Genomic DNA, 12,216 nt, shown 5'->3' with positions numbered 1-12,216 from the left:
GACAAAACCACGGGCAAGGGTTTTTGGCTTTTGGTCTGCATCTTTAGCCACTGTTAAATCATAAAGCCTCTATTCTCTGTTATAAGTTTTGTTCAGAAATATAGACTCACAAGATGTCTTTTCAAATGACATTCCAAACATCTTTAATAGGGCTCAGATAATTAAACAGTCAAGTATTTAGAAGCAAGATTAGCAAATGAATTATCTTTCAAAAGGTTCTGCTTTGATTGTGAGCTTAATTATTGATCCCTACGCCTCCCAGCACTAAAGTCTGTGGAGGACCACTGCCTTGCAATCTCCTTGCGAGGAGCAAGTGTTCAGGGTATATGTGGGTGATATCTCATCCTCCATTTATTCAGAGAGGTTCTACTGGTTCTTCAGTCTTTCCCATGGTTCTCTTTGCTCTCCATGGAGACTTGTTTAGTTTTTCATGTCTCTGTTGGAAATCCTTTCCTTGTTTCTGTTTCTAAATTCAAAGCAGTTACTTAATATAAATCTGTATGGTCGATTGGATACACAATAATAGTGAAAACCTCAACTAGTTCATTACTAACTACATTTTTAATAGATTGAGCTCATTATGGCTCAATTATTGAGCTCATTATGGCTCTGTTGGAGATATCAAGAATCAAATTGGGGACCTTTGTACAGGCAAGGCATTTTAGTAACTCAGTCCTGCATTTAGTCTTACAAAATCATCAAGACAAAATTATAAGGATTTGCCTTGTACTGTACCTGAGAGGAATTTGTTGGCAGTCTTCAAAATAATGCCAATTGAAATATTTAGCTAAGGATGTCAGAGTCAAGAGTAAAAGCACCAACTCTACCCCTTACATTCTGCTTGTTTTATGACTGCTGTTAAAAATAATGAGTGTGTGTACATGTGTCAGGGCAAAACTGATGAAGCACTGATGTTAAGTTCATATGATCTTAGTATGAAGGTGGTGAGTAGGAGCCATATATTATATAATTTTATTCCAGAGTTGTCATAAACTTCAGGGCAACAATATATATTTTATTGTTTATAAAAATGAGGCTGATTTAAATGAAGTATGGAAAAAGCTGCTTAAGACACTTGTCCCCCACAAGTCATTAATAATAATGTTAATCTGCTGTTTCATAATATTCAAGGTCTTTATTATACAAATAGAAAATCCACAATAAAGTGCTGAGCCCTAATCTATCCTCTATCAATATAATAATCATCAACAAGTTGAAGGTATCTTGAAATTTAAATTCTCAATGGTCAAATGAGAATCTATTAAAATGTTTTTCAATTTCAGTTAGGACTGCTACAATATAGATAACTAAACTAAGCTAAACTAAAATGTGATTGATTTGTTTTTTTGGTTACGGTAATTTCCTGCCAGAAACTATACCATTTAATCATCAGATTATAGGTAAATAACCAGGGGTGGGATTCAATTTTTTTAACAACCGGTTCTGTGGGCGTGGTTTAGTTGGTGGGCATGGCTTGATGGTCATGTGACTGGCTGGGCGTGGCCAACTCAATATCACTCACATCTAGGCACACATCTCCTTGCCTGACTTCTCATGACTGTGGGGATGCTGCAACAGTCGTGAGTGTGAAAAATGGTCATAAGTCACTTTTTTCTGTGCCATTGTAACTGTGAATGGTCACTCCACACAATCAAAGTACCAGCAAAGGAGGGAAAAAAACCTCCAGAGAAGTTCCAGAGACAGGAGATCTAGTCCTGCCAAGAATGTAATAAGGGTTAGCGGAGAGGCAGTTTCTGTAAGCAACACCAGAATGTTTCCTTCCTGCCTTCCTTACAGGATTAGGCCAGTATTTTTTTCTAACAACCGGTTCTCCGAACTGCTTAGAATGTTAACAACCGGTTCTAGCGAATAGGTGCGAATCTGTAGAATCCCACCCCTGTAAATAACCCATAGCTCAGCACAATTTGTTTACCTAACCAAAAAAAAATGGTGGATTTCCTCATTTGTGAGATTACACAATCCAAATTTTTATTTAGACAATTCGAATTGTTAAAACAAAGTACAGAATAATGCTGGCCCTCGGGAAAGATGGAAAGTATTATCATTCAGGAAAAAGAAATTGTTTAGGTTATTGGAACTCTCATGGAAAATATCAGGGCTTATATCAGCAAATCCTATAATCTATACTGTTAGTCATGAAATGGGTGTATAAACAAAGTGGTGTAATATACACTGATACTTGAGGGATGTGCAAACACCTAGCCAGATGCATAGCAGGAAAAGCGAGTAATAGGAAGGTGCATCATTAGTTCACCTCTGTGTCTTGCAACAACGCCTTCTGCCTTTCTTTTCTCTCAATATTTTGGTCTGCGGTATCAGTAAAAAAAACATGAATATCTTCATTTATGTAAATAGAGACACCAGAGGCTCAGGGAGAAATGGTTCATTCAAGTACTTTTCCTGTAATTGTACTCCAACTTCAACTCATCACTGTGCTTAAACATTTCCAATAGGCAGGAATCATTCTGTATCTGTTTCTAGAAGATAAAGCAAGGAGTAACTTGTGGTATCCTAAAATCCACCAGTGAAATGTAAAACTTCTTCAGGCAATTCATAATTGAACTCACCTCATGGATGCCAGTAGGACTCATTGATGAGTAAGCATGTTTAGAATTCTAACTTGTCACATGACTTCCTTGAATATTTCTTAGAATTAAAGAGAAGACACGCCCCCTTTCTTAAGCTCTTGCCACGGCCAATTCAAGGCTTGTCATAAGTATCTCTGAAAGGGCAGTTCTTCACACTTGACAGACTAGTATGAAATGTAAGTATATTACTGTGCATTGTTTTTTTCATATGCTACTGTACTAGATTTAGACTTAGTTTGGATTTCTTTCTATCTCAGAAAGCAAAGACACACACAAAAGAAATAGTGACTTTTTCTTATTCTTTTGCTAGATCTTAAAATTAATTTTCATTGATTAATTTTCATTAAATGAAAATGTCCTAATGTTATATTTATATGGAAAACAATCTAATTTTCTTTTTTTAAAAAATGGAATTTTCGGCCACCTGTTGTTCAGTCATTCAAGCATGTCTAGTTTTTTATGATAAAATGACATTTCAGCAGGATAGACAGTCAGTAACTGTTACTTTGAGTTTTTGGAAGTGCTTGTTTATTTCACCAGTTGTAGCATTGAACCACTTTGTCTTCTGAGCTCTCCTTTTCAATTGCCTTCAGCTTTCCTATTATTAGCATGTTCTCCAGTGGCTGTTGTCTTCATTTCATGTGTCTCAAAGACTTTTGCTTCTTTATTAATGATTCCACTGTAGATTTTAGCTTCTCTCTATCTTTTCTTAAATAATTAATTCTTGCAGCTCAAGGTACTGTATTCTTAAAAATTGCCTCCAGTTTCACAATTCCAAAGCATCTTTTTTTTTTCTTCATTCTGCCTTTCACAACATTCAGCTTTCAGAGTAATAAGTTACAGTCATAACAATATGTGGTTTTGTAATCAATATGATATCCCTGCAATCAATCAATCAACATTTTTGTCTATGCCTTTAGTAAAGAAACAGACACCTGTTTATTCCATGGATACAGTCACCATTTAAATGTTTCAGTACACAGAGAGGGGGAGGGAGGGGGGAGAGGGAGAGAGCGCAACAGGACGCTTTTTTGTACTTTTCTACTTTAACAAGAGATTCCTTATGTCTTTCTTACCATCGAAGTGGTATCATCAGAGTATCTGAGATTACTAATACATTGATTTTAATTCTAATTTCTATTTCTTGTAGGTCTGCATTTGTCATTACATATTCCACATATAAGTTAGTATATAAACTTGGTAAATTCTTAAATAACTCTCTTCTCTTTTCCATTTAATCCTTATACTCAATTTTTTTGCATTGCTTGCTTAAATATGAATCCCTGCCACTTCATTTTCTCTAGAACTCACATTTTGTTTAGCAAATTTTCCTACATATATACACACATATTTTTTGTTGTGGTCACTGACCACAATATAACTATCAACAGCAGGTAGAACAGAATACAACTGTGTGTGACTAATGACTAGTTCATTGATATAATCAAAGTAGACCTAATTTTGCAGAGAGAATAATGATATTTGCCCACTGTGGAAACTCAGTCGCACTCGTCTGATATTAATAACTCTGTGTAGAATAAATTGAGGTTGCCAGTTTATTCTATACATTATTTCATTTCCAGTTTCTCTAGACACGTTTATCAGTCTAATTTACTTCCATCACATAGTCATAATGAATATTGATCATATTTCATTATTTTGTTTTCTCTGTTCTAAGTTGTTCTTTTAGGTGTTTGTAATCCACATGGTGGTCTTTTTTTGCTGACTGATGACACTAGAGCTTCCATTTTTGCTTGTAATATATGTACATAATTTGATTTTGGGTTTGTCTGTCCAGTGGAGATCTTGTGTAATCTCTTAGGTTGATATAGGAAAGTATTTGCTAAAAACACTGCATCTTTTTTTGGCAAAACTGTTATTTGTCCCCTGTTCACTTTCAAATACCAAGGCCAAATATTCCCATTACTCCAGAAGCTATTTTACTTCCACCTTTAGCATTCCAGTGCCCTATATTTATTATGGCATCTTTTCTGGAGTAGTGTCAATAAGATGTTGCAAGTTATAATGGAATTGTTCAGCTTCCACTTCCTTTGTATCTGTGGTTAGAACATATACTAGATCACTGTAACAGTGATTAGTTAGCCTTCAACTTGAATCGAGATGATCTATCTTTTTGAGACTGTGTCCAAACATTTGTACATATTTACCTGTTTACACATTTATATAACCAGATATCTACCCAGGAAAGATGGCAATCAGATTTTTTTAAAAAATCATCCAAATTTTACAAATAAAAAAAGAAACATTTGCATACTTTTTAAATAATAATAATTAGTTGGTTTTTTCCCCCTATGATTTGATGGGATCTGCAGAGGGTTCCTTTGATGGGAATTCCAATATATTTCAGTTCTTTAATTCCTAAAATGTTGATATGCAGTCTTGGCATATGTTGATATGCAATCTCCTAATGCCTCTGGGCTCATCACATCTAGATGTCCGTTCAACTTTAATGATGTAACTGTAAAATTATCAGTGCTACTTGCCCCCTACTTTTCCCTGGTTGATTGTTCAATATCTTCCAACACAGAGGGTGGCTAATTTTCTAGTTATCAGGCTGGCATTGCCTTGGCTATAAATGTCTATTTGGTTTCTTAACACAGTACTGTTAAGTATTTGAAATAATATTCAAATAATATTTGAAAAAAAAATCTTGAACATAAAGATGCTTGATTGGAGCATTGAACTGCTTTTTTGAAAATAACATGCTCTGCTTTGAATAAGCCAGTTTATTGAGACAAGATACCTCCTATCAAATCAGGTACCAGAGCAGTGCTCCAAGAAGCTCAGCAGTATCAGGCCAAGTGTCCCTGCAGTTGGAACACCAGCACTCCTCCTTTTCCCCTGCTATCACTTGCTGTAAATAAAACAAAAAAACAAAACAAACAGGACTTCCTGGGGTGAGTTTTTAAGCATGAAGACTCCTCCAAAACAGAGGCTGCCCCATCCACAGTTAGCAGGTATGCAAATGTGCTTGTCATGATTTGAAATGATACAAAACTGTTGGTGATACTGGGGCTAAGATGCTATTAGGAGGCCCTGATGTTCTGCTGTATTGATTTTATTTGCTACAACTATTTCTATCCTGCTTTTCAAAGCAATGTTCTTCCTGACGCAATATAAGCCATTAGAAATAGAAACGTAATATGACTCCTCTCAAGGGGCAGATTATGATGCCACCCTTACAGGAAGGAATATGTTCAACTTTTATTTCCACGATTGTAAGTGTTTGTGGAAGTGGCAGGTGGGGGAAAGGGACAAATGACAAAACATATGCGGGTATGTCACAATACCTTCCTGTGACTTACCTGCTTGCTTTTTGTGCTCTTCCTAAATGCCCATTTAAATTGCTTTCCATTCTCACTTTTCTTATAGCATTTATTTGTTGGTTCGTTTATCAGACTTTAGATGCCTCTTACATCATAAACTCTGGGAACTTGTACTCCTAAAAATATAAACAAACAAACAGTTCCCAGATAAAAAATATAAACTAGGAACAACATACTGGATGAAATGAAATATAGAGCATCACGGAGGCTAACCACCTAAATTCCCAAAGTCCAATCAAAGTGGATTGAACAGAAACAAGCCATTTCTACAAATACCACATAAATCAATTCTTCCTTCCTGGCTTACAATATTAGACATTCTACATAATAAACCACTGACTGAGACCTAACAGAGAGCACCTCCATACACTCCATCAATAGAATAACCATTTTTTCTCATTTTCTAGGGAGTACTGAAAGCTACGGGTAGTAAGTTCAGTTATTTTCCCAATTTATGCAAACTACCATTTGCGGCACTCTTTGGACAAAAAGTCTTGAAGGTAAATGGACACAAAACTGTATTTTAAGTAAAAAGATAAAATGTATTGACTTCTCCGATCAGGGATGGCTAGCAGTCACTGGAAGGGGCAGAATTTTGTGATATTCTTTTCCTTTTCCATCTTTCAATTTCAGGAAAGTTGAATGTAATGCTTATGACAAACCTTAGTCTCTACCACCTCTTTGCATCCGGAAATTTTTTTGTGTGTACCTCTGATGAGTTATCTTCTGGTTTTATCTGACCATAATTATCTATTACAACATTATATTGAAATTAATAAATCATCAGGAATGAATTGTAGAGCTGCAGTGTCCCACACCCCAATCTACCACATTTGCAGACTGTAAAGCTGGAGTGAACTTCAACAGTTTTGAAGGGAACACATCTATGCAAAATAGTCACCATGCAGAGATAATTTCAAATCCCAACTGCTGGTAATAATACTTTTCTTCCATTATTCTTTGTACTAAAGAGCTCAGAATGACACCACACCAAAAAATATTGTTGGGGTCCTAAAGTTGATATAACGGATAAGGTATTTATAAAATAAGTTTGGCATAAAATAATTATCATTTCTGTTCTTGTAATGGGATATGGTGAGACACCCCCCCCCCCAATTTATTACATATTATCATCAGTGGTTTGGAATAGTTATCAATTTGACATCTGCTGTTCCAGTGGCATGGTATCCACGGACAGGAAAATGCCCATATCAAATCAGTGAATGGCATTTCACTGGAAGAGATTCTTGGTTTCCCACCTTCTAGGACAAGGGTCTTCAAACTTGGCAAGTTTAAGACTTGTGGACTTCAACTCCCGGAATTCCTGAGTTTACATGACTGGAGGAGGAATTCTGGGAGTTGAAGTCCAAAAGTCTTAAAGCTGTCAAGTTTGAAAAGCCCTGTTCTAGGACGTTGGTAATAGCATGATTAGGTTAAGAAACCAAATCCAAAATTACTGCTAAACTAGTTATGGGCATCTACATATAACAAGAGATGGAGCTTTGATTACATTGTCCCTTTTTCCATCTTGACTTTTTTTGACACTGTCTACCTCAATACCATTATTAGGCATTTGAAAAGCAATGTGAGTTTGTCATAGTGATTAACACAGAAACTTTAGGAACACTTGTAATTCAGTTTATTTTTTGTGATAGGAGGGAAAATGACATGTGTACATACAACTCAGAGGAGGCAAAGTGAAGCACGGAGTTACTAATAGGTGCTTCACAGGGCACAAAGCCGGTAAAGCCTTGTCACTGATCTTATCTGATTAAGGAAATGGTGAAACAAAAAAGGGACTAGAAGATGATATAATTTCTTAAACATTTCATTACCATGTGTCAGACAATTTTGTAAAGGTTCTCTGGCTCCTGGATTTTGATGATTCTAGGCATAGTGATGTTCATTTGCTGATGACTTAAACCTGTGTCATTTTGTTTGTCTGTCTGAAAAACCTTTCCTGGTTCATGAAAATAAACAAATAGGCCTATTAAAAGTATGCTTCATTATAAGAACTAGGAAGTTTATCTGGAATTTCACAACTATTTGGCTAAGGTCGCTACAATATTATCTTCCTGGAAGCACAGAGACACTATACCGCTCAACACATTTTTAATTTAGTTTCTTGCAGCTATTATTTTGGCTGACAAATATTTATGGATTCTATAATATGTAAAACAGTGGGCTGTGCTGATTTTGTTGACTGGCTCAATCACAAGCCTCATACACAGCAAACACTGCCATTAAACTGTAATAATACCAAAGGAGGAAGATGAGTTGCTAGCAATAGCAGAACTGAATCATCCAGGATGTTCCCACAATTCCTCATGGCCAATGATAACTCCTATTTGGACCTCACAAAAGGGATCCAAAATAGTCCATGGAAGGAAGTGCCTTGCTGTCCACATTCAAAAGTAAGATTTGACATAGAGTCAGAAGAGTACATGATACAAAACAAGTGTGGAGACCAGACAGGAAGAGAGCAGGTGAGATGTTTGATAAGAAAAGGGAAGATTCCAACTGGAGTATATTGAGCAGGCTGTCTCACTATGATCTCTTCCCAAGGCATTTATGGCCTTGGGAAGCTGTAAGTGTAATGTTTATTTATTTCCATATGTGGCTTATTTCTTAATAGATTTCTTACTAGATAAAACCATTGGGATTTGGGGGGTAATTCTAAACATAAAAATTAGAGTTTTGAGTTATTACAATGAATGGATCTCTGAATCTACATGTGGCATAAACTGATATTTGACTTAACAATTTCAGTGATGTTGATGAGAAACATATTATTATGGTCAGGATCAGACAATGTATCTGAAAAGCAGGGATATGAGAAATAAACATGTCCTATCTTATGAGGAAATGGTTTGTCCGTATTAAGTAAAAAAAAGGGGGAGGGGGGAGGAAACATGTAGGTACCAAGCACAAAGAACAAAGCAATTCTTTCCAGGAGTTTTCTATGTTGAGTGATGTGATGGAGTGTATCTACAGAGGGAGAGATGGTGTGATTTATTTATTTATTTATTTGATTTGCCAATTGTTTACAAGGTAATAAGTATAAGTGTATACATAGTTGTGAATACATGAAATGGGTACATATAAGAAAAATAAAAGAATAAGAGAAACAATAGGACAGGGACGGTAGGCACGTTGGTGCGCTTATGCACGCCCCCTACAGACCTCTTAGGAAAGGGGTGAGGTCAATAGTAGACAGTCTAAGGTTAAAGTTTTTGGGGTTTGGGGAAGAAACTACAGAGTCGGGTAGAGTATTCCAGACATTGACCACTCTATTGCTGAAGTCGTATTTCCTGCAATCAAGTTTGGTGCGGTTAACTTTGAGTTTGTATCTATTGTGTGCTCTTGTGTTGTTATGGTTGAAGCTGAAGTATTCATTGACAGGTAGGACATTGCAATGTATGATTTTATATACCATGCTTAAATCAGACCGAAGACGGCGTAATTCAAGGTTTTCTAGTTCTAGAATTTCAAGTCTGGTGGCATAAGGTATTCTACAACGAGTAGAGGAGTGGAGAACTCTTCTTGTGAAATATTTCTGGACTTTCTCAATTGTGCTAATATCAGATACGTAATGTGGGTTCCAGACTGATGAACTGTATTCGAGTATTGTCTAGCAAATGTTTTGTATGCTCTGGTTAGTAGTGTGATATTACCAGAGAAAAAGCTACGTAGGATTAGGTTAACAATGCCTTTTTGGCTATGTAGTTGCAGTGGGCTCTAGCACTTAGATCATTAGAGGTGAGTATTCCAAGGTCCTTTACAGAGCTTGGATCATCAACAAGATCTTGACTATTCAGCTTGTATTTTATTTTCTGATTTTTTTTGCCAATATGTAAGACAGAGCATTTATTTGTTGAGATTTGAAGTTGCCATTTGTTTGACCATTCTGATACATAGTGATGGACTACAATGAAGTGGCACATTGGGGGGATGGGGTAGAACAGAAAGAGCATAGTCCAGAGCTGGATTTTTTTAAAAAAGAGGAAGAGATCAAGCGTAATTATTCACTAGCATCTCCCCAGTTTATATCTGTTAAGAGTTCAGAGTTGTATAGGTTTAGTTTGGTAAGATTCTGTCTATATTGTGTTAGCAAATTATTGGATTGTTCCGTGTTATTTTTAGGCTTGGCTTGACAGTATTGGTATTCTAGAAATTAATATTTTTGATATAAATCTAGCTTCTGATTTCACAGAACATGGGAAGACAAATCATTATCATGAATTAAGTTTCTAGACCTAAGGAGCACTTTGAAATAATGTAATGGTTTGTAATTGGTAACACAAATTTGATAAGTCCTCTTTATTTATTACATTTACATTTTTTTTTCTTTCTGGACTCTAGGCATTATAAGTTAGGGTCTTCCTTAATTTTTGCTCCACAATTGTGTAAATTGGACTAAGGGGTCAGTTGGAAAAGGTGCTTATCACTCTTTCTACTGTTTGCCCAGTCACCCAGTTGCTCAAGAGTCCAGTTAGGCCTAGATCCTAATTTTCACATCACACTGGCACATGTCTGCTATTATAATTGCTACTAAAGCAATACTTGTATTTCACATGCAGTTCCTTGAGAAAAAGATAGTAGAAGAAAAATAATTTGTGGATATTTGGTGTGCTTCTCTTATCCTAATGGGCAGTAGTCAAACAAGTACCTGAATATTATTTTGTTTTTGTTTTTGCAGCTCAGATGATGTTATAAAATGAATGTCAATCCCACGGAAGTCAAATCTGTTCTGAAGAGTTTGCTCTCTATCTATATGCAAGACAGGGAAAGGAAACTGAATTATACAAACCCATCTCTTGTACAGCAGGAAGAAATCTCAGCTTCCCTATACATCCTGATTATTATTGGGTTTTTTGGTTTTCTCCTTTTCTCTATGATGCTCAGCAATATTGTTCTCAGGCAGAGGGAAAACTACATGGATTACCTCTTCCAAAATAAATTTCCAAGAAAGAGGATAACTTCCTGCAACAGCATAATGGTACATGCTGGAAAAGGTGTTACAATAGAAGCTAACACAGATTGCCAGTGCCAAAAGACTGACAGTTGCCCAATGGCAGAAATTCCAAGCATGGAATCAGTGCAGAAAAATGTATGAAGGTGCAGTATCATGACCTATTTTTAACTATGGATGATTTTGTTGCCATCTAAAGTATTAGATCTGATTGCACTAACTTGGGCCATTCCTGGCAAGCCTCATTTGGAGCAACCTTTCTATCTACTGTGCAAGAAAAAAAATGTTTCTTTCTAAATTGCATTATAGTTTCCCTATTCTAAACTCCCTTAAGTTTCCACTAATAGTTTGGTAATCCAGTTCAAACTTGTATGATTTCTTTATATTCATGCTGATATACACTTTTGTGATGTGTCCCACATGGACTAAGTAAGCTATCTTCCTTTTCCCCCCTCCTTAATTGTGTGTTTTGTAAAGACTTTTGTTCTTGTAACTGTGTCAATTGTGGAGACCTCCTCACAATCTAAAAGAAATACATAAAGATTGAAAGAGTCAAATCAAGCAAACATTGGCTAGAAATCTAACTTTCCTGCCCTGGTTTATTATTGGCCCATTACCCATAGATAGAAAATTCAAAACAAAGGGAACTTGGAACCCAGAGCTGCAAGTTTTCCCTGAAAATCAGCAGAATCTGAAAATTGTCAAATTGCCATGTTTAATGTGACAAAATAAGGAACTTTATTAAAACCCATGACTAGGGAATAGGCAGGTTAATTATACTGAAGTTTAACTAAATTTAAATGGAAACGAACTGAAGTCAAGTTTAGATTCTAACTTACCATTCAAAAGCTAAGTGTGATCTTCGCCAAGGAAAAGTTATGCATTCCTGGCATTATATAATGAATCCAGGTCATGTGTTTTCTGTACCACACATCACGGGTGGGCTTCAAAAATTTCAGCAATGGGTTCTCTGCCCAGTTGTTGGGTGGGCATGGCCATGATGGGCATGGCCTTGTTGGCCTCCTGCACCATGGGGGGAGGGGGGTTTGCCTTCCCCAGGCTCCGGAGGCTTTCGAGTCTCTGGGAGGGTAAAAACTGCCTCCCCCAGCCTCCGGAGGCCGGAAACATTTCTGGCCTTCCGGAACTTCTGGGAGGCCTGTTTTTCGCCCTCCCAAAGCTTCCAGGTGAGCTCTGCACTTACCTCACATCCAAAACGGGTTGCGTGGAGACTCCTGGGAGGGGCGGAACTGGGTGGCAGTGGCGGGGTGGGGTGGGTGGGGCCAGCCAA

The 12,216-nt window shown here is 36.8% G+C and overlaps 1 long non-coding RNA gene across 2 annotated transcripts; it reads left to right on the top strand.

The window, feature by feature from the left end:
- The first annotated feature begins 2,370 nt into the window (after window positions 1-2,370).
- LOC113409895 (uncharacterized) lies at window positions 2,371-11,485 on the top strand. 2 transcript variants are annotated; one of them, XR_015749820.1, is made up of 4 exons: window positions 2,371-2,785; window positions 5,356-5,587; window positions 6,364-6,456; window positions 10,656-11,485. It is a non-coding gene; the product is annotated as an uncharacterized LOC113409895 (long non-coding RNA). The 2 variants fall into 2 exon arrangements; XR_003370595.2 differs by lacking the exon at window positions 2,371-2,785 and having other exon boundaries at window positions 2,935-5,587.
- The last annotated feature ends 731 nt before the right edge of the window (window positions 11,486-12,216 follow it).

This window comes from Notechis scutatus, chromosome 5 (genome assembly GCF_049901735.1).
Source record: "Notechis scutatus isolate UNSWTSFEM ecotype Mainland chromosome 5, rNotScu1.2, whole genome shotgun sequence".
NCBI lineage: Eukaryota > Metazoa > Chordata > Lepidosauria > Squamata > Elapidae > Notechis > Notechis scutatus.
The sequence above is the reverse complement of the archived record's forward strand: the minus strand, read 5'-3'. Positions and strand labels throughout refer to the sequence as shown.